The 23,621-nt window shown below is 43.7% G+C and overlaps 1 pseudogene; it reads right to left on the bottom strand.

Moving 5' to 3' along the window:
• Positions 1-8,296: 8,296 nt before the first annotated feature.
• Positions 8,297-8,427, bottom strand: LOC132369414 (U2 spliceosomal RNA; annotated as a pseudogene).
• Between the last annotated feature and the right edge of the window lie 15,194 nt (positions 8,428-23,621).

The raw sequence follows: 23,621 nt of genomic DNA, 5'->3' as shown, positions 1-23,621 counted from the left end.
ATAGATGATTTGGTGAAGTTACTGTGTTCAAATTCAATACACAGAAATCAATTGTATTTTTATATACTAGCAACAAATAATTTAAAAATAAAATAACATATACCACTTATAATAGCATCAAAAATATCAAATCGTTGAAGTAAATGGAATGAATCTATATGTATACAACATATATATATATATATACATGTATATACACAACATTATTGAAATAAAGAATTCCTACATAAACAGATTGTTATGTAGCAGATTGTTATGCCCACATTAATTTGGGGGCAGCGATAGATTTCTGAAACAGAATCTCAGAGCTATGTAGTTGAAGTTTATCTTTTTGCAGATAAAGAAAATAAGACTAGAAGGGTCAAACAGCCTATTCAAGTTAGCCCAGGAAGACCTCTAGTAGACCTCTTCTACCACCAGCTTGCTGGCCGTTGCTGCCAATCTGGGCACCTCTACGGTTGGGGCTAGAACAACACTCCTTTTCTCCCAGGGCCAGTGCTTCATACTGGCCTTTAGCTGGCTCTGTCACTTTTCTCAGAGCATTCTAGCAATGGGGACTCTGCCTTCTTTCTCTCCATCTTTCTTGAATATTCTAGTACCCGTGAAAAATCAACAAGCTGAACTCACTGTCTATGAGATTCTCTGCCTGAATTGGGCATGTAATTCCACGTTGATTTCCAGGGTTGGTAATCTGTAGTTCTTCTGACTCTGAAAGTAGCAGGTCGTTGCTGGGAGACTCACTTGTTACTCATAGCTCAAGGGACCAAGTTCAAGCAAGAGGCATCTTTTCATCACATTCTTCCAGTGTCTAGTCACAGACATTGTATAAACTCCATTTCTTCTATTCCTCTGGAATAACCAGACTTTAGTAACCAAACTCAGACTAAGAACTGCAGTTTCCCCCGACCCCCACCCTCAATTTTCCCTCTGCTGTTTTTTCCTCTCTTCCATGGGTTATTTTTTCCAACTTGGGAGACAAGGAGAATGTGTATCCCAGGTAAAGTGAGGCGGGAAGGGGAGGAGCTATGGCACGGACACATCAAAAGAGCCCTTTGTGCTCAGGGCACATTATTCCTGGAATCCAATCAAGTGCCCCAAAACCCAACCAAGCTTTTCAGACAGCACAGAAACCAGTCATGCAGGCATCTTGGGCTCTGCTTTTTTAAAGCTTTATAGGGTACACTGAATTATTTGGTTGGGTCTTTTCAACCGTGTGACATTTGGGTTTTCAATGGCCCAAATGGAGTTGATCATTAATTATTTGGACGCTTTAATTAAAAAAAAAAAAAAACAACTTCCCTGTGGATTTATGAGGGTCTGCTGGGGGACAAGGACAAGGGGGCCTTTAATGTTTCTCTCATTTGAATGAGAGGGAGGGTTGGGAAGGTCTAGAAGGGGAGGCTGTAGAATCATCTTCCAGGAAGGTCTTAAACCCAAGTTAGGGTTTATTTGAGGGAGGAGGGGCTTACAATGAAGAAAATGGAAAGGAACGCAAGAGAACAGAATTCTGGGATCTATCAAATGCATTAGGGGGCAGGATGTTTAATAAAAATCAATGCTTTAGCAGGGAGCCATCGGGAGTTTCTGAATCAATACCTTTCACATGAAAACTAGTAAGTCCTATGGGTTGGGAAGGGGGAAGGGCTAGTTTCTGGAACATTTGATTAACTGAACCAGAGAAGGTATCCAGGGAGGGGAGGGACTGGATTGATGCCTTCTGGTTTCAAAACAGCGAGGTAGTGAAGATATAACATCTGCTCTCTTCCTTTCCAGGGCATGTTTTGCAATCTCAGCCTTCTTCTCTAACATGGATGGGTGTCATTCTTAAGTCATACACATTCTCCAGTTCCTGACATCCTGAAAAATCTCCCATACTCCCAGAGAGTTCTGCTCCTATGTGCCTCCCCACAAAGGTTCATCTCAATGACAAGTGATCTTGGGTAGGGTTGGGGAGCATGGGAAAGGAAATAAGCTCTTTTCCAGAGACACCAGCAGCTTCTATCTATTCAGGCTCTTGCATCCAGGAGCCTCAGGAAAATGAGACTCAGCACATTTAAAAGCTACTGATGAAAAGTACTTATCTTTGACGTCACAGTGCTTAGTGATACCATATGCCAAAAAGCAGCACAGTGATTTGTGTGCACATCTTTGCTGATTTCCCCATTTGGATTTTTAAAATCCCCTGCCTCTAGTTGAAGTAATTTAATCTGAAAAAAATCACAAAAAAATGTGGATTCCCTGACATCTTTCCTTATACAGTGCACAAAATTGTTTTAGGAATTGTTCCTATGATACCAGTTGACTGGACTGTATTATTTACCCCATTTTGCAAAGGAGGGAAACTGAGTCTGAAGGAATTCAAGTAACATGCCAAAAGTCATGAACTATTAGTGGACTGGAATTCTGGCCTTCTGGAAAAAGACATTTCTCACAAAAGACATCACAGTCTTATCCATGGGATTATAGAACTAGGCTCTCCAGATAGTGCTTCAGGAAGAAATCCAGAGCATTTACAAGTCGGTTATTTGTTTTTCCTTACAGCCAACTCCATGCAAAGGTTGGCCTGTATGCATCCATTTTAGAGAAAAGGAAAAGGAAATTGACCCAAATTTTGGTAGCAAGTCTATCTGAGATGCAGTGGTGGTATTTGCTTTGTCTAAAGTTTAGGGCTGGAGGGGTCATGAAAAACTCTAAATATAAACGTAGTTCCAGTTGATATTTGAAAATAATACGATGGAATTACTGACTAGGAAGCATATGATGGACTCGCTCTACACAAAAGCAAAAATGAGCTTTAATGTTTCCCCCAGCCTCAGAAGATGAAGTTGGGAGCAAGTGGCTGGGAGAGTCCTAAGCTCAGGAGAGAGGTATGGATGACAGTTCTTACCCCCACAGTGGAGTGGGGAGTGGGCCATTGTCCAAGGAAGTTGTGGGCTCCCAGGAGTGTGCTATCTACCCCAAGCAGTCAGGAAAGACACAGGGACATCACCAGGGGGTTTTAGCAGGTAAAAGTACAAAGACATAGCCTGGACAATGTGTTCGTGTATCTCAATTTTCCTCATAGAGAGAATCAGAAGCTCTACTTTGCTGTGGGATTTGTGGGGTTCAGTGATTGAGAGAGGTTAAGTATTCCGGGTGGTACTGCCCAGGCTCAAGGCACCCACCAGTTTTCATTCCAAAGTATATGGGTGAAAGTCACTCGTATATTTGCACCTAAATTAAGACACTACATTATGACAAAGTTTTATCATCTTGCTTATAACTCAGGGCTTTAGGTTTTGCAACATTTCAGGGCTGTCTGGTGATGAAAGAGAAGACATGCTATATAAGTGGCATTTGTTTGGGGACTCATACCCTGAGCCAGAGCCACTGCATGTTATGTCCCTCTACCTGGAACCCTCTTTTCCCTCATCGTTACCTGATAGACCCCTGTTCTCCACTCCTATCTCAGCTCAGTGTCAGACTTCCTCAAAGATACCTCCCCGCATCCCTTTGTGTAAACTGGGTCTTCATGGGAGGTCTGTCAAAAGCATCTTGTACTTTTTTCATGAAAAGATAGTTACAAACTGTGATAAGCTATTTAATCCTTCTGTCTTCCACTGGATAGGAAGGTTCTTGAAGATAAGGACCATGTCTGCAATGCTTGCAATAGACTTCCACTGCCAAGTGATATTTGTTGAATGATATTTGATATTTGAATGAATGGTCTTGTGAGGAAACCTGAGCTTGAGTCTGGGTGCTACCACTATTCACTTGGGTGGTTGTGATTTTCTGAGGCTTGGTTTCCTCATCTCTTAAATCATGCTGTTAGAATGGTTGATTCTGAGACCCCCTTCTACAAGGCTACTCTGTGACCTGTTGTAACCCACCTGTGGCTGGGTCCTTCTTTGGCAGCTCTGTCAGCTCTTCAGTTCACTCTCCCATCCCAAATAATCCCAACTCTCCAACACATTAATGAAAAAGAGAGCCTTTACTGTTGATTCCATAGTTTCCTTGGAGGAAACTACAACTCCCAACTCTTAACACTTCACTCCCCAAATGCCCATTTGATATTTCTTCCTGATTCCCATTTTGACTCTCTGCCACTTCCTCTCCCCTCCAGGGCCTCTCTGAATTCTCTGCAGCCTCCAAAAGTTCTCTATTTGATTCAGAGCAATTTCACACTTGCCCAAATACCCTTTCCCTTAAGCTGCCTCAGGGCACACGGTTGTGGATCCTTAGACTTCCAGCATACTGGCTGCACCAGCTCTACCTTGGCTGCACCAGCTCTACCTTACCGTGCATCTCTTTCCAATTCCATGTTCAGTGACAGTGTATTAGTAGCTTAAGTCTACCACGGTGGGAGTATTTAAACCAGGGAAATTGGCGAATGCTGTAAATTGGGATTTCTCTTTCAGAGAACCCATTGTTACACATTTCCTGGCACACCACTGTCTAAGCTCCTCCAGCCAGGTTATCACCTAGTTTAGGAAGTTGGTTGAACCCAAAGATCCTTCATCATAAACCTATAACATACGTAGTTTTTAATTCCTCATGATTTAGGCTGAGCAGTAGGAGCTGAGAAAGTCTCATATAAAATGGTAGCTGTATTGATCAAGGTTCAGCCAAGAAAACAGAACCTATCTATGCCAGGTAAGTCAAGGGAGGAAAATGGGAAATGTTAATATGTAAATAGCTACATATTACGTTTGATGGCACTAAAAGGGCAAATGCGTGAGCCAAGCTCTAGATGAGCAGGAAGCCACTTCCTGTCTCTAAGGCTGGTGTGACAAAGAGGAGGTGTTACCAGAGTTTAGGAATTAGAATTGCAGAGGGAGCGTCTTCCCAGTGGTTGTGGAGCCCCAGAAGAGACTAAGTTGCTGCTAGAATGCCTCCTACAACATGGAGTGAAGGGAGTACCTGGGCTTTTTCCTTCCTCCAGTGTTCTGCTGAGACCCTCCCATGGGCTGAAATTAGTCAGAATCCAGTTGGAACAGGAGTTTGGGAAAATGTAGCTGGCAGGGGTCAGCTCCTGTGATGCAGAACAGGACAGAGAAGGCCTGGCAATGAATCTGATAACAAATAGGCAAATCACCATCCTAGTAACTAATCATATTCCTGACAATAATATTCCTGAAGGGACATCAACTATCTTCAAGGCTATAGCCAGTCACGTTGATTTCCTAGAGTCCCACAGTCCAGCCTCACTCTACAAACCCAAATAATTCCCTTGAGTCTGGCTCCCCAATCCATTCTACAGTGAAGAGGGATTAAGTTACAAAAACTCATTGTAAGATACTGACAATTCTGATATAGCTTCATAAAGTTGATTGCAAGAACCAGGGACCATCACATTTTGAAGAAAGATGGAAACTTTCCCATCCATAAATGGTAATGACTAGGAACATTCTTTCTTTTTCTTGTCTTTCCTTTATTCATTTGCTTATTATTTTCTAAGACTTCAGGCACTGTGCTAGATGCTGAGGTTACAAAGATGTTTAGAACTTGTCCTCAAAGAGCTGACAGTGTGAATGGGAAGTAGAGGGCACGGGCAACGCAGGATTCACAGACTAATCTTAAGGAAATAAGACTGCTGCTTCTTTCACTTGGGCAGGTTGCAGAGGCAGATCAGGACCACTGGGGTTCTCCCAAGCAGCTTCAGTGTCCCCCAACACTTGGACACTTTTGGGGGTTAATCCCTTTCTTACTTATGTAAGGCCCACCTTCCCCTAAGGATATCGCCATACTGGCCTTTCAGGAAATACTCACCCTCCTCCCTTGGCTCTCTGCTCATCTTCCATTAAGGGGATAATGTCAGCATCTTGTCTCTTGAATTGCCAGAGACTATACTCTCGTGTCTTACCAGCTCAGCAAATGTCGGGAGATTTCTTCCCTGTCTTGTGAGTCTTCATTTCAGGCCTAGATAGGGCTGGTCCTAGTGATGTGCTGGAGAACTGTGTCCATGCCCTGGTGTGTTCCTGCCAACGACACGCTCCCAGAATTGTGGCCCCGTGTTGTGTCTATCGTTACAGCTTGTCAAGGGATACTAGAACTACCCCAGTACTTCCCACTCAACTCAGACCTCCAGTCTGTGCCCTCCTAGAGAGTTGGATACAGGGAGCAAGAAGTGAAGGGGAGAGATGGTGAGAGAATGTGGATAGAGTGTGGTGAGCTGTCTGCAGAAGGCATGGTGAGGAGTGGGAGAGGGAGAGGGAAATGGGGAGGGGAGGAAGAGGGGGAAGGGAGGGAGGGGTAGAAGGAGGAGAGGGAGAGGGGGAGGAAGAGGGACAGAGGTAGGGAGAGGGAGGGAAATGGAGGCGGAGATGGAGAAAGAGAGAGAGAGAGAAAGACTCTTTAGTTGCCACAAGTGGCACTGGCAATATGTTAAGAGTTTTCAGAGGAAGGTCTCTGTGTTTCTGGATTTTCTAAGGAAAACACTTGTGCTGTTTCTCTAAAGAAACTTAGAGAACAACCCATGTCATTCAGTTCTGTGCTTTGGGGAAGCTTTGACTTGTGGAGGTGGGATTCCAAGACACCCACCTGTATTCAGGTTACAGAAGGCCTGTATTTCAGTAAGTTTGTTGAACTGCCTGATGTTCGAATTATGATTAACCTTGAACCCCTACAGGAACAGAATGTATGCAGTGATGGACAGAAGCCTAGGTGCGATCGGCAACAGGTGTGTCAGCAGCTTCCTTCCCACATGCCTTTGAGCAAGTCACCCATTGACTGCTTGTCACAGTTTTCTCATCTGCACTAGGTGATGATGATCATCTTGCCCAATTTACCCAGAGGTCTGTTGTGAGGTTCACTTGAACTCAGCCATGTAGAAGCACTTTATAAATTGGAATGTATTACAGCCATGCAAGGAAATAATATTTAAGTGGCATTTCTTGGTAGGGTTCGGCTGCCTTTCACAAAGTGAGGGTCAGCTTACTAATGCCACCCTAGTAGATGAAATGGTCCCAACTCACATCTTTTATTTTTCCTTCTACTAAATTGGAAACAAAGCCCTCAGAGCTTATAATTGAAGATTGCTGAAAGGTGTGTCTAACATAGAAATGCCTACCAAAATTCCACTCAACTTGGTTTACATTGTCTACAGTGTGAAGGAGGAAGCCATAAAGAGTTCTCCAGAAGGAAGTGTGTGATCCAGGCCTTGTGGAAGGGCTGCAGGCTCTAACAGCCATGGCGCCCTCCAAGAAGCAATGAGAGCCATGCCGTTTCTCAGGTTTTCAAGGGCGTGCTGCAGCCCAGTTGCTGAGCGTTTGTGTGTACGTGTGTCTCCGTGTGTGCTAGTGCATTTATTAAAGGCTGTAGTGGTGGTTTAGAGCAGGTAGTTTCCAGGCTTCTCAGAAAGAGAAGAGTTTTCCTTGGCTCCACCGCCAGCTGCTTTATCTGTTTTCATTTTAAAGGTGTGTTTCCAAAACACCATTTCCTGAAATCTTTTGGCTGTAGCCAGGTATGAGATTCCCAGCTGCAAGTCCAGGGAAAAGGTGAGCTGCCAGGGAAAAGTTTACAATAGGGCGGGTCGCCCGGAGCAGTGCCAGTTGACACCTCGCCAGGAAGTGGAGAGCGAGCCAGCCACAAGGACCTGCATGGGAAAAGTTTTCCCTCCAGGTCCGACTGGAAATTCATGTCTAAGAATATTAGTTTGAATAACCAGTCTGAGTTCTTGTAACTGAGGAGGGGATATCGAACTTCAAGTCTAACAGAGTAAGACAAGTTGACGTGAGTCCTTTCGCATGAAGGCGTTTTGTTAACTCCCTTTATAACGTCTCCCCGTATTTAGTGTTCACTGTGTCTTATCTTGATCACTTTTTAGTGCGCTACTGCCACTTGGGAAAATACCTTCCTACCCTGCCAGAATTTGATCTCTGAGCTCGTGTCAAATTTATCTATAAATTCTCCCGCGTCTAACACAGTACCTAGTACACTGAAGGTGATGAATAAATGTTGGTTGTGTAAATGACTGAAAGATACAAAACTAGAGCTATTAACAAGGTTTTTATTGAAGGTTCATTCATTCCACATATATTTATTGAGCACTTGATACAGACCAGGCCCTGTTATAGGCAATGGGAAGAGACTGAGAACAAATCATACATGAAGATAATAGCAGTGACTCTGTAGGTGACTTTTTTTCCCCTGATTTTTTGTATCCTTAGCTGTTGAGAACTCCTTGGCTATGCTCAGGTCCGGGTCTTGTAATTCCCATATTCCTGGCTGCTTTGCCCTGTCCAAAGCCTATCCCAGGTTTTGGGACTTATCTTCTTGGTCTCCAATAAGGACTTTAAATAGCCCCAGGCCAGTTAGTAAACAGTGTATATTTCTCCCAGCACTCCTATCACTCAACATTATCTCCAGGATTTTTACCAAATTTCCTCGCTATTAAACTGGTAAGGACAAATACTACAGTTGATCTTAGCTAAAAGGCTGAGAAGCAATCCCAATTCCCTAGGTATCAAAGCTTAAATGCTTGCATTGTAGCCTAGTTCTGGAGATGAAATCCCTATGTTTCTCTCTGAACCAGATGAAACATAGATAATGGAAAGCTGCTGTAAAGGAGAACAGAAGTTGCTGAGGAACACTAGGAGGACATATGTGAAGATAGGAGGGACAAAGGTAAAGTTCTTCTGTCCAGAAAAGCATTGGAGAGGCTTACAGTACCACCAGCAGGGTCCTCTGCTTCTCCCCCAGTGGCTGAAGTATTCTTCACATTTCACTGGTGGATAGCCCTCAAGAGTATGGGCTCAGCAGATGATGCCAGTTCTTACTTCCTCAGATTTGCAAAGGGTGGGAGGGTCCATGAAGTTCAAACTCCTCCAAGTTCAGAGAGAGGATACACCCTACCCAAGATCAATCACATGGCCTAGTGACATAACAAAAATTTTATCTTTTAGAATCAAAATGGGGAAAAATTATCCTTTGTCTCTGATTGAAATGATACAATCAATTCTCCACAGTCATAAGAAGTACCATCCCAGGTTAGGTTAGAAACCATGCTGGATGGAGATACAGCTGAAGGACCCAGGCATGCCTGGTCTACGGAAGACAGGATGGAGGGAGACACGAGAGATGACACCAAGCTTTAAAAACTGGCACAAGGAAGGGAGTTACATATTTTTCCTGTGTGGCCCCAGAGGACTGAGCCGGGCTCTGTAGGTACAAGTTAGAGAGGTAACTTTTTCTCAGCTCAAGGAAACCTTTCTAATAGAGCTGCCTAACAGTGAAGCAGTCTCAAAAATAACAAGCTCCCAGCTACTGGAAGTTCTCAAGGAGAGACTAGATGGAAACCTGGTGGGTTGTAGAGGTGGCTTCTATCTGGAATGGCAGGAAGAGTACCGCACTGCTCTGACCGCTTAGAATTGGAGATGAACCATGGTTCATGCACTTCTATCTCTGGCAATGGCTCTGGTAAGTAGGCGTCAGGGTAACTCTCTGTTATCATCCTCAAGATTTCAGAGGGGCTCCACGGCTTCTTTCTAACTTCTGTCTGCCAGGGTCTAAAATTGCTAAGTGTAACCTAATGGATGGCAAGGAGGCTCAATATCCTCCACCAACAGATCAATGATGGCAGCTCCTGGAGGCTGCCTCGAGAAGCAATTTGAGACAGCAGGAAAAGCTCTGATCATTTAGCCAAGTCTTCCAGGGCTGGCAGCCTGCCGGATACACACTTGCCATCCCTGATCATCTGAGTTCTTTTTCTCCTTGCATATCCTTAGCAGTAGCCTTTTTGGTCTAATCTTTACTTTTGCTGTAATTCTCACCAGTCTTTCTTTTCTCCTTTTTTCTCTTATAACGATTCTAGACCATGACTGTCTCCCTCATCTATGAAATAGGACTTTCTAGGACCATTTGTTAATAAAAATGGCACATTGGGGCTTAAGGGATGAGCTGAAGGTCTCCAAGAAGTCTATACTTCCCTTTTCCCTTCCTTTCTTCAATTGGCTGTATGGATGTTGAAATCCCACGGGCCTTCTTAAAATGCAAAGACCGCCCCACCCCCAACCAGGAGATAGTCACCCAAATAACGGCTGGACTCCGATTTTTTAGTGCAGGTTATTTATTCTGCTTCTTTTCCTCTGAGAGTATGGGGGCCTGGGTGGGGAAGCCAAGAAGAAGTGCGGAGGACTCAGAGTCTTATCACAGGGTAGAGAAGGAGCTGTGAGGGCTGGGAGTCTGCAGACCTGAGGACTACCCCATTTGGAAGGGGCCTTGGAGGTCTAGTTTGACTTCCTCTCTGTGCATTTGGGGAACCAAGGACCCAGGGTGGGGGAACAGATTTGACCAAAGTCACAGGTGAGAAAAGCACACTCCCACCTTGGCCCAGTTTACCTTTAGGAGTCCTTGAAGCTTTTTATCTAGGGGTGGTAGTGATTTCCTCAAATTGGAAAATTTGGAAGGTGATGGTCACTGCACTTTTGCAGAAATAAAGAGAACATCATAGAGCTGTACCTCAGCCACTGAAGCTGAGTCAAGGATAATCAGGGCCCCTCTCTGGTTTGTATATGTTGGAAAAAAAGGAATAGTGATTTCCTCTTTCATAAGAAGCATACAAAAGGATGCTCTTGGGTTTCTATTGCTGAATAGCAGAGCTCATATTACACACCTTCTCTGGCCCTTATCTTCAACATTTTTGACCATGGAATTCCTAGCACAAGGTAGGTACTCTCCAAATGCTTGCAAAGTGGGATGAAAATATACGTTTCCCATGTGTGGGAAGTGTGGGGTGGAGAGAAGAGATAAAGAGAGTTAGTTCCAGAAGACATTGCCTACTATTGTATGAATTCACTATACATCTCATAATAAGACTTACCAGACAAATTCCAAACATTGGGACAATTTACTCCCCATTCCAAGGGCTCAGTGGAATAGTACTGGGGTGTCTTTGCTTGTCTAGGGCTCAGATTGTCCTGTATAACCACATCACTACTGAGCATCACAGAGGCTTGAAATGTTCTTATAATCCCTTTCTCCTTTGGGGGAGGTTGTCAATGCATTTTTTTTCAACACTTTCAAAATCACAATTGTTTATAGTAACTGGAGATGGCAGAACCTGGCTGAAGTGGGAAGGCTGAGATTTATCTAACCTCTAATTTAGTTCTCCTCTTAAGTTAGTCCAAGTTCCTGAGACGCCTTTCCCCTGTAAGTTAAACCATTGTTTGTCAAAGGAAATATAAATTAAGAGCTCTGCTTTCTGAGTTAAATGGAAACTTGGGCTAGGGAAACAGATTCTTGCTGTGCTCCTCAGATCTCCAATATAATATAGAAATTGGAGTCAGTGTGGGATGTAGATTTGATGAATTCTAGAGGAATCCCAAACTCAAAGAATGTGGGAGTTACATGGAGCCAGAAACCCAGCCTAAATTCGACTCATCAGAACTCTTAATAATCAGGTTGGAAATTCCATGGCATTATGAAAGGAGCAAATCTCTTTTCTCTTTAGACAAAAAGGATTCTGAAACCATCCATATTCGCTATGGACTCCTGAATGGACGAGCCAAATGCCATGCCCAGACCAAGAACAGTGACGCCATGGTCATCCTCATGTTTATTGTAGAAGGGAAGCTAAACTTCTAGTACTACACGAGTTGTCCAGTTATGGATCTCTGGGTTGTATGATTTGGAAGACACACAATTAAGGGAATAACTCTGGCCAAAACTGAGTTTGTAAAATTGGTATAGAGCCAATGAGAAGTAACACAAACCTCTTTCAATTTCTCTTTGCAGGGCTAGAAATCAAGATCGCAGGCCTTGAGCATTTACTGTGAAAGACAGACAATTGGAAATCATGATACTTTAATGGAGGACACTCACAGGGCACTAAATTCAATCATTTAGCACCTCCCCAATCTGATGACCAAGCCATCAAGCCAGTATTTCCCATGGTTACCTTCATAGACTTCAGAAAACATTAAGGATAGATGATGAGCAAAGCTAATGCCAAATTGAACAACAGCTGTTCAGTTAAATTAGGAAGAGCCGATAATTATAAATTATCTGTCTACACAGTAGATAGACAGATAGTTCAAGTGTAAGTCCCCCTGGTATAGTATTTCTCGAGAGTGGTCAGGGAGCGACCACCATTTAAAAAGCCCACTGAGCGTTAAAATTAGATTCCACGACTCTACTTCCAAAACCACTGAATTAGAGTTTCTGGGAGTGGGTCCAGGAATCTGCATTTTAAACAAAAAATTGTCATTGACTGAATGGATGGTAAACTTTGCACGTGTGTGTACTATGATTTTTAATCGAGTAGACGCAGTTGTGATTAACAACGCAACTCATATTCAGAGGAGTGCTGAATTTATATAGCTTTGGGTTCTGAGGTACTCTCAATCAATAGATATTAATCATAATATAGTGGTTTATGAAATTTCTTGGCTTTAAAAAATGATATTCACACATAAAAAGTTGGGAGCCACGCTTTAGAACAAATAAATTGGTTGAGGTACGAGTTACTGATAACAGAATCTTTCTGGGATCCTGATGGATTCAGATGCACAGACATTTATTAGAGGTCTCGCATGTGCCGAGTACCAAGCTTCCCAGAATCATCCAGCTATTGACAGGGCCTGGGCTCCAGTGCAGGTCTTAAAACTTCAAGTTCAGCTTCTGCTTATCGACAGCTATCTTCTGGAAGTGATGAGAGCAGGAATGTTCTGACCTTATGGGGAGGAGGGATGCCTCCTGAATGCCATCCCTTCATTCAGGAGGGATGAAATGGTGTAGGGCAAGGATAATAGTAGAATAGAGCTGGAGACATTTAGATTTAAGGGGGCTCAATACTTTACAAAGGCTTGCTCTGCCTAGAGATATAAATTACGTGGTACCCAGTGCAGCCCTCACCCCACAGCTTTGGCCTGTTGTTCTGCATGTTCTAGTAGGAGTCTTGGTTTGTGCTGGGACTAAGCGGGTGGGAAGAGGTCTGGGGCTGGCAGTAGTGGTTGGCCTGAGTGACCCGAGGCCTGGAGGATTATGACTGAGGGATGAGGTGGAAATTGGCACCTTGTGGCTTTGTGAGGCTAGTCTGACTCGTGCCTTTCCCTTTCCAGATTGCAAGTTGCGAGATTAGCTCTATTGCTTTGGGGTGGGACTTGGTCTTTGAAAACTGGTGACTGCTTAGTGTCACAGCACCACCACACCCTCCTCCCGCTGCTCTTGATGTTGACCACCTGGCCTGCACACCACCACCTACTCCTGGGACAATGATGTGGCCTGACCTCCAGAGCAGAGGGCTGGGAAGTCCCATGGGCGGTGCTCCGGAGGTCACTTCAGGACATGTCTCTTCAATGCCCTCCTGGGGGCTTGCATGACAAAGTCAAGGGTCCTTCCAACTCTAGTTCTACTCCAGTTTACTAAACTCATGGATGAGTCATAACTCAGCTGGAGCAATTTCAGAGAAATAAAGCATCTATATCACTCAGTTTATCTAATTGTTTTCTCAGCGCTGAAAATGACAATTTTCTACAGTTATTCTATTAATGTTAAGAGTATTGAGAGTTTATCAACTTTTGGGGATACATTTATAAACATAGTAGGAAAGTTTCAAGATATTAACTGACTTTTCCCCTCCAAAAGTTTACTCCATCCATCCCCCTGCACCTACGTGCCACATGTGCTCGTGTGCGCGGGCACACACACACACACACACACACACACATACACCTTTTTTTACCTAGTGGAATGTTCTTGGGGCAAGGTAAGGCCCAGGTGGTGCCAGAGAACAGAAACAAACTATCTGTAGCTCCAGTTTTTTTTTTAAAATTGAGGTATAATTGACATGTAACATTGTATTTGTTTCAGGTGTGCACATAATGATTTGATACTTGTATACACTGAGAAATGATCACCATGATAAGTCTAGTTATCCATCACCATACATAGTTATAAAAGCCCACTATCTCAGGGAAATGGAGAGGACTCAAAGCATAGTAAAAAATGCCTGGGGGAACCATTACTAGAAAATACCCGCCCTGCCCCAGGCAGAAGTAGAGAAGAAAATGGATGAGAAAATGATGAGATTTTACCTTTGGTTGTACAGGAAAGAGAGGCCTTGCTTCCGAGACAGGACCTCAGGTTAGGAATGTCTATACTGTGAGTCTCAGAAGAAGGTGACTTCCTGATTTTTCCGCGCCTCAGCGTGGCACAGAGACAGCAGAACGGGACCTGTGTTAGCAGATCTGCTTGGATTGATGGCCACTGATGGGTGACCAAGTGCTCAAAGGGTTTGTCTGCAGACACCCATGGGGATAAATGGCCTGAAGTCTGGATGGGCTTCGGTCCTCTGTGAGCCCCTAAACTTTGTCTCTGCTTTGGGGAAGGTGCAGGATTCTTGAAAGGATTGAATGTAAGCACATCAGATAGCACCTCAAACTATAAATTTTGTTATTATCCCCTCAAATGGGTCGATTTCCCGTGTACCCTGATGGTGGTTTGCAAGCTGGCACACACTGCATAGGAAAGCCTACTGAGACTTGCAGAGCTGGTGGCCACTCAGGCTGTTCTCTTGTCTTTATTAAGCAGCTATGATGCTAAAAGGAGCTCCTTCTAGACTTGGGGCGGGGGAGCTCCATGGTCACGTGGGGCCCTAAGTCCTTTTTTATTGCTGCAGTTTTCAGAGTTACGGCCAAGGAGAAAGTATATTAATACTCTCCTAGTCACAACATTTTCTCTCGAATCTACATGATTTGGGACAATGTGAGTCAGGACAGATGACTAAGACAGAAAGAAATATAACATCTGAATATTTCTAGGTTCACTCATTCTGCAGTAAAATACTCAAATCCACAAACGAACATTTACTTTAATCCTTTGTCTTTCATTCGGTTTCTCAGATATGTTCTTTCTGAAAAGCAATTTCAAAGGTGGGGAGGGGTGATCAATTTCTGCTCTTATAAGGTGGGCATCCTCCCCAGAAGTCTAGGAAATTTCTTGCAGATTTCAAAGGCTTCTTAACCTTTTCTGACATTTAAAAGCAAACAGAAACTCTGCCAGATAAAAGTGAGCTGAAAACAACGGTTAAATTGACGTCCAACTGGAAGGAGTCTGGTTCCTCCAAATTCCTTCCCTTTTACACACTCTCCATTATGAAATGGGACCAAAGAACACTGATGTTTCTCTCCTAAAGCACACATGCACGTGCGCGCGCGCACACACACAAACACACACGTTAAAATTGCTTGTCGTGACTAAAATGAGGCCAGGGCAAACTGTCAACAGAGCATGGTCCAGATAATATTTTATCCCTTTTTCTATCATTACGGTTTTAAGGGTGGGATTGAAAACTAGGAGGATTAGAGCTGAGCTGTTGGGAAATTTACAGCTGAGCACAGACGCTCACACTCACTCTCTCTCTCTCCTCCCTCCCCTTCTCTTTAAAAACTTAGCAGCATGTGGCTTGCCCTGGTTCCAGCAGCGATTATTAAAATAAAAAACACCTTTGGCCATAAACACAAGTGAAAATTGAAACATACTCATGAAAGTTTATTATTTTTCGCTTCAATAACTTCACCCTACATGGAGAACTTTATTTGCCTCAAAGGTCTTTGGGTCGGGTAATGAAAAAGCACAGGGGGTTCGGGGATCCCAAGTCATCAGGGTTGGGAGGCAGCTGGGGGGTGGCGTGCATCTTGGCCTCCAGCCTACAGGGCTGCTCAAGCGTGTGGGCTTTCCTGTGCAGGAGCCCACTTGCTCTCTCTCTCTCTCCTTGGGGCTGCCCTACCTTCAGGGTCATGTCCAGGGAGCTGAGCACTGAGCTGGTTTGAAGCCAGTCTGCCCCTCTGCTGGCTTGCTGGTCCCACATTCAAGTCATCTGTCTGATTCTATGGATTTCCTGGAGCTTTGCTTTGACTTAAGGCGCTTTTAGCCTCTGACTGGAATTTTCTACACTCCCAAACTCAAAAAAGGTATGGGAAGGAGTGGGAAGGCAGATATTGAGGGGACAATGCAGAGACCCAAGAGTGAAAGGAAGCCTACAATTGAAGAGGAGTGATTGAATTGGGATAATTTACTTCTGAGAAAAGAGGTTTGACTATGTTACCTGATAATGATCTTTATTTTTAGAGAAAGAAGAAAACGATTTAAAATACAGGAGGTGGACTTTGGTTTATGTGGGAGAGAAATAAACCGTTTACATGACAGTTAGTTTAGGTTTTTTGCCATTTGCAGCCAAAACCTTGTCCTAAATATACAGTCACCCATTTCAGGGTATAGACTGTCTTGCTTGAAGAATAAACAAAAGGTTTGAAGGTAAGCCTTTTAGGACCAGTGTGATCATTCTGCTCCATAACATTCTTGAGGACCAAGGCTCCACTGAACTCATCACTCCACTGTCCCTGGGATGTGGCTCTTGCCATCATGGCCAAGATGGTACCCTCTATATTTAAGGCAACACACGGAAAAGGGGAAGATAAAGAAGGGATTAAGGGGGCATGCCTGCCTTCTAAGGGAGGTTCCCAGGGGCTGCTACATGACACTTGAGTTTATATCCCACCACCAAGAAGTTAGCCCCCTGGCCACACATTGCAAAAGAGTCTGGAAAATTAATCTTTATTATGAGTAGCAATATTGCTAAAAATATTGCTAAAAATCTTCCTAAGAAAGAAAGAAAGAGAGAAGAGATATTGGAGAATAATGAGTAGTCTTTGCCACAGGATTTATAAAAACCCAATCCTTACCTGTCTTACTGGCCGGTGTTGGTTTAGTCATCATGTTCCTTCCATTGTTCCATGAATCTATGTTGTCATAGAGAATTTAAGCTCATCACTTCCTTATTTATTTTATCTCTGTGACTTTTTGTCAGTGTTACTCCTCCATGCTTTCACATGGATTCTTTTTGTTTGTCCCATCAAAATCTTCCTTGAGTCAACTTTGGATGAAATCTGTGAGCCTCATTCTATAGACGCAGAACTCAGAACAAATAACATAAGAGAAAGATATCAACTCTATTGATCTCTTTTGTAGCTTTACCACGATTTTTTTTAGGATCGGGACACAGGAGTATGTGCCATTTTACATGGCTTATTTTGCACTCATCAATGTGGTATAAACCCAACTAACTTCTCAAAGCCTTCCTGGGGATGGATTGGGACCAGAATCTCCTTTAGATTCTGTTTGGCTCAAGGCTTGCTGTTTTGTTTCCCTGGGGTGCTGCATGGTTTTAGCCCCTCATTCTGAGTAGCCTGACTCACATCCCATCAAATCTCCTTTTCACTTGCTTGCTCTCTCCCGGCTGCTTCTCTCTTGCTCCATGTGAGATGTTTCTGGCTGCCTCGCTTTCCAGCATAATCAAATCCAGTAGGCCTTCCAGTTGACCTCATGAGTATGAGTTAAGCCCATTTATGAAATATGAAATGATCCCAAATGCTCATGATCCAGCTTTCCCAGGGGGCTGCGGAGGCGGATCATAAGCTAAGAGCTTCCTGCTTGAGATGCTGCAGGAAGGCAGATGTGGCATCCCTAGAGATAAGCAGCGCCTTCCATGGACTGAGTTCTGGTCTCAAGTGGTAGTGATGATTCTCAGTGTTCCCTAACACACTTCTAAAATCTCCCTGTCCTACTTCTCTTTCCACTCAAGGGTATCTGCTCTTATTTTGAACAAGTGAGGAAAACCAAGATCATGTCATATCATACTGGGTTGATGCTTTCTGCTGAACTCTCCATTTTGGTCAGAGGCAATGGAACAATATTGAGTTAAGTGATCTATATGTGCTCAAAGGCATTGCTTGCATGCCTGGGTCATAGGCTTGGGCTTATTCTATGATTCAAAGTTCCCTTGGTCACAAGAAGGGAATGGAAGGGAGTATGAATGACTCAAGAAAAATCAGCTCCACTAGGGAAATAGAGTTCAAAGACCCTCTGCACTTTTGGGATAATTAGCACATAGACAGTCCTGCAGTAGATCAGAGACAAGGCCTGGGATTAGTAGACAATACCCATTATTTGACTCTGTGTACTTCTGTAGAGGAGGAGGGACTTCTGTTACATCCCCCTGGAGGGAATAGAACTGGAGGAACACTGCTGACCCCTCCCCCTATAACCCTTACCTACTGCCTGCTCCAGCTTCCAACAAGCAAGGAGGAAGAATGACTCATCTGATTGGTGAGATCATGTCCAAGGTCATTGCTTTTGGTGGCTCTTCTCTCATAATAACTGGCTCAGAATTTGCTCTGCCTTCTCTACTTTTTGCAAGATAGATCCTTGTGTCTGGATTATGGGGGGTGGGGATGGTGGTGGAAAGGAAGTTTCCTGTAGAACTTTTGGAATCAAAGAAGGTTTGAGTCATGTCCTCCAACATAGTAAACAGAGTAAACTAGAGTAAATCAAGCATAGTAAACCAGAACCCCTCTATCTGGGGGCAGGGAAACAAAGCTATTGCTTACTTCGATCCTCATCTGAGCCCTGTTTTCAATTTTGTAACACCTGGGGGAGGGGGAAAGAAGGCATGACAATAATTGGATGTATGCCTGGTCCGCAGGCCCACTCCTAAAAGACCCTCCTGGCATAGGGTTCCTGTTGAGTGTTTTTCCTTCATCCCAGGATAGTGCTGCCATCCTCTGTGGTACCTATAAGCAGGTAGGGAGGGCAGTAAAGGGAGCAGTTGAGACCAAGAGAGGTAATTTATAATGATATTGTGTGACCAAAAGGAGAAGTGCTAAAATGCACGTGAGAATGTGTTGAGGAAGTTGGTACTGCCTGTCTTCTGCCAGTCCTGAGCTTGAATCCCAGTCCTACCTTCTTCTACCTGTGTGATCTTGCAAAACTTCCCTGACCTTTCTGTACCTCAATTCTCCAAGCTGTGAAATGGGCAAATTATAGTGCTGACCTCATGGGATTGTTTTGAGGATTAAATAGATTATTCTACAGGGTCAAATACGTAGTAAATATTGCTGCCATCATATCATCATCACCATCATTACGGCTAGCACAAATGTGGCATACCTAGAGGCAGGCTTAGGCCTGACCTAGGTGGTGAACAAGATTCAGGTTTTACTCATGCTTTGAAGGAGCTTGCAGGTAGTGTCAAGGTTCTGGACTGAGAAGTGATATACTTGCGTTCTAGTCCCAGATGTATGTGGCCTTTGTCAGTGACCTCCCTCTCTGAGTCTCAGTTTACATAGTTATAATAAGGGATTTGGTGTTCAGTGGCCCCCAGGTGCTTGTGTGGAGACTGGGGGCTGGGTTAACCACGTGAGGCTTATTTGGAAGCTTGTTACAAATGCAGATTTCCTGGTCCCACCACTCCCAGAGATTCTGATTAGGTGGGTCTGGGATGACTTGTGAGCCTGGGTTTTTACCAGGTTTATGCTGTGCTCTCCATGTACCTCCCTTGCATCTGGGGTACAACTATCACTTGGGCGTCACAGCCCCAGCTCATCTTTGAGGCTTAAGTTCTAAAATGCTCTAGTTGTGTTGCAAGATGTGTGAGAAGGGATGGAAGTAGAGGGAGATCTGAAAAACAAGTGACGAAGTGCAAGTCAGTTGGCGGAAATTTATTGAAGGATTATCCTTTACCATTTTTCTCATTCAAAAGCCAAGGGTTTCAGCCCAGATGCATAACAGACCTCCACTCTGCAGTTTACCAGAGCCAGTCTGACCCATTCTTTTCTGTTCTGAGACACAGAGCCAGGAACCGCCGTCACTGCCAACGCCAGGTCCCCGGAGAAAGAGGAACTGGCCCTGATAAGCAGGAGGAATCTTCTTCCCAAAGCCAGTTCCCAACATCTCCATTTCCCTTGGGCCAAATGCTCATTTGATTAACCAGGATCTTTGGCCACCAAGAGCAGAAAAGAGAATCCATCTTGTCCCTCTAACATGGGGTGAGGCTGCTCTCAAACCATTCCATCTCTGAGACTCTTTCCTTGGCAAACAAGATGGCTTTGCTGCAGTCCCACAGTGTTTCTCTCTTTAATCCAAAGAATGAAACAGGAAAACAAAAACAAAACAAAAAAATGGTTCCTTCCACCATATAAATTGGAGCCTCTTTCATCCATTGAATGACATGGTTTCTTTCTTCTTCCCTTCACCATGGGGACAGGGTGGAGCCCACATTCCCTCAAGGAACCCAAGGTCACGACATTCATGGTGAACAAACTGCAGCCTCTAGAATGCATTTCCAATTAACACACACAAAGCGTTTCCTACTGTCTCTTAAATTATGGTTCTATATTTATCGCTGCCAGCACACCCCTCCCTCCTTTCCCAGCTCCCCCTCCCCCGCCACGATCCCCGCTCTCCCTTTAATCATTTGCAGAAGTGTTTCCATTCTTCTTTTTTCCATTTTCAGAACCAATTTTGTTATAAGAAGAATATAATTATTGCTAACATTTTGATTTCCCTGTTCAGTGAGATTTACATGACACTGAGGTTTTGTGATATAATTCCTCATTTGCTTCCAAGTTTTCTGTCGGGCATTTAATCTGTACAGAATTTCGTTATCGTCTGATTTACTGTGGCCTCAACATAAGGAAAGGCTTTTCAAGTGTCAACTTTTTTTTCTTTTTCCCTTCCTCTTCTCTCTCTTTGTCATCCTTTTACACACACACACACACACACATATGCACTCTTTCTTTCTCTTCTCTCATCTTTCTCTCTCTCTCTTTTCTCTCCATCTCTCTCTCTCTCCCTGTATGTCATCCACCTACACACACACACACACTCATGCATGCATGTGCATACACACATGCACTCTTTCCCTCTCTCTTCTCTCTTTCTTTCTGTGTCCTCTTTTCTACTTCTTCTCCACTGTCTCTCTCTCTCTCTCTCTCTGTCTTGTATTCTCTCCATCTATCCCTGCTTGCCCCCATTTTCAGGTTTCAGTGTTCACATCTGATGACTGACATGTTGGCTTTGTCCTCATTCCAATTCATTCCTCTATGTTGGAGCCCAAATCCCCTTCCCTTGAAGATGGGCCAGGCATTGTGACTGCAGTGACAGTGAATATGGCATATGTTATGCTGTGTGACTTCTAGGCCTGGGCTATATAAAGTGATTTGCTTTGTGCCTGGGCCTCTCTCACCCTAGGAACCCAGACTCCATGCTCTGAGTAAGCCACAGGAGGAGGATACATGTAGGGTTCTAGCCACAGCCCCATCTGATATCCCAGCTGATGGTCAGCCTCAACAGTTAGTCAAGTGAGTGAACAAGTCTTCAGATAATTCCAGCCTTCCAGCTGCCCCACCTGATGTGCAGTGGAGCAGAGATGATCTGTCCTCACTGAGACCTGTCCACATTTCAAATTCAGAGCAAAATAAGTGTTATTGTTATCATAAGCCACTAAGTTTTGGAGTGGTGTGTTACACCTCAGTAGCTGGAACACCTATCCCCTTCACCTCATCCTTCCCAACAGGTAAAATACCTTCATATTTTCTGAAATCCCTGATTCTGTCCTAAGAGCCTCCTTCCTGAGTGTTCCAGTGCTAAACTGGGTCGCTTAGGTGAATTGATCCTATGGAACACATCCTCATGTGGAAGGGAATTTACCTGTTCCCACCAGTAATTAGCTTTGCATTGCAATGGTAGCCTTGGGAATCAGTTTCTTTAAATGTAAAATGAGGACGTTGAGCTAAATAATCCCTAAGGCTTCCTCCAGTTTAGTTTGTCTCTCCTTTCCCATGGATCTGCTCTGGCATCAAGAGTGAGCCTGCTTTATAGAAGTTTAACTGCGAATGACTGATGATGGCTAAGCATCACGTAACCTCCTTTTATAAGACTCACTGACCATTTAACAGCTGCCTACAGTGCCTTTCTCCAATGGAATGGGTGGGGGGGGGGTGCTGTGGCTTAGACACTGCAGTGAGCTCAGGGGATGGCTGCTCTGTACTGGATGTAGGGCTTTAGTCTTGATCTAACTACTTCTAGATATTTGGGAGTTGGCTTAGTCACTGGTTTTCCTCTTCCTTAGATATAGCCTAAGGTAAGTGAATCAAAGTGTTCCCTGTCTAGCCATGGAAGTTCAATGCTCCTGATTACTTCTGGGCCAGAAATGACCTATGAGGACCTGGAGGATGGATGATGTACCTCCATTCGGAGACAGCGTAGATCCCTAAAATACCCCAGAGTTCTGGACCTCTTTCTGGTCCCATTCAAAACGGGGGTCTGAGTAGTGTTTCTCCCTTCCTGTAGAAGCAGGATAGAACTTGTAATCAAGTGAGGAAACCTCATGAGCAGTATTTATGTCCAGAGAGCTATCACTCCTTAGTTTCTCCTGAGAAACAATGAACTGGCTCAAAGAGATGGGGAGAAGGCCAAAGTATGTTGTGAAACCAAAAGCAAAAGGAGAATGAAAAAGAGGTTGGAAAAATAATAAAAAGGATTGGAACTCATAAAAGTCCAAACCAACAGTGGTAATTCTGAAAAGTGTAGGATTTGATTACACTGCCTCATAAGGGGTTTAGTCCCTAACCACCCCCTCTCCGCTTTATCGATTGCCCAGGCAGAGGGTCATGGGTGCTGACCAGGCACTTCTAGTCCTGCCTTGAATCTGGGGTCTTTCCCTCACAGTAATGATGTTGAAGGTTATGACTGGTCTGAATTTACTAGCCCTCAAATGCCAGAGTTTTAGTCGGAGCCTAGAGACTTCCCTTAGTGAGCAGCTGATCTCATGTTCTTATCACAGACACTCTTGCCAAATCCAGGCATACCTTGCCTCCTCTGTGGGGCCTTTTCTGATGTTTCAACCTTTGGAGGTGTCTGAAGTCCTCAAGTTCTTACAAGACTCCTTGGTTCTCTCGATGCTTGTTACCCACGGGTCATTTTTAAATGATCTCAATATTAATAGAAATAATAAATAAAGAATAAATAAATAATAGGAAGAATAAATTCATGTCTATGGTTTAAAAAATGATATAAAGAATATATGTGAGTGTGTGTGTGTGTGTGTGTGTGTAAATCCTTTCAGGGCTATTCTGTGACAATATACATATGTACACAGAGAGAGAGAATATGTCTGGAAGTGAGGTTGGGAGAAGTGAATGAGTATGAGTCCTCTTATACACAAATGGTAGCATACTATATTTACCATTTTGCACTTAGTCTATTTTTTATTTAACCATTTATTTTGGAGATCATTTGTTCTCAGCACACTTATAATGATCTCAGTCTTACAATGGTTGGTTGCATATTTCTTACTGCATGGAAATATATTATTTATGATATTAGTCTCCATTGCTGGGCTTTTGGGCTCCAGTGACAGTAAATCATAAAGGCGAGCCTTGCTCTAGTCCTAGTCTATGAATTTGTTGGAGGTCAGGCCCATGGTTTATTCTTCCTTTATATGGCTCCCAAGCCTGCATGCAACAAAGGTCAGTAGGCATTATTAGACCACTAGTGTGGGCTCATCACTGAGTATCACTGGTAGTGGTTAAAGAGCTAAACTGTATTTGCAAATATATATCTGATAAGTGGTTAATAGCCAAAGTGTATAAAGGACTCATGCAACTCAATAGAAAAAACAAACAAACCAGTTAGAAAATGGACAGAGGACCTGAATAGACATTTTCCCAAAGACAAAGAAATGGCCATGAAAAGTACTCACTAATCATCAGCAAAATGCAAATCAAAACCACAATGAGATATCACCTCATACCTGTGAGAATGGCTGTTACCAAAAAGACAACAAATAACAAGTGTTGGCAAGG

Source organism: Balaenoptera ricei, chromosome 7, assembly GCF_028023285.1.
Source record: "Balaenoptera ricei isolate mBalRic1 chromosome 7, mBalRic1.hap2, whole genome shotgun sequence".
NCBI classification, from domain to species: Eukaryota; Metazoa; Chordata; class Mammalia; order Artiodactyla; family Balaenopteridae; genus Balaenoptera; species Balaenoptera ricei.
Note: the sequence above shows the minus strand (reverse complement) of the source record. Positions and strands in the feature narration are given on the sequence as shown.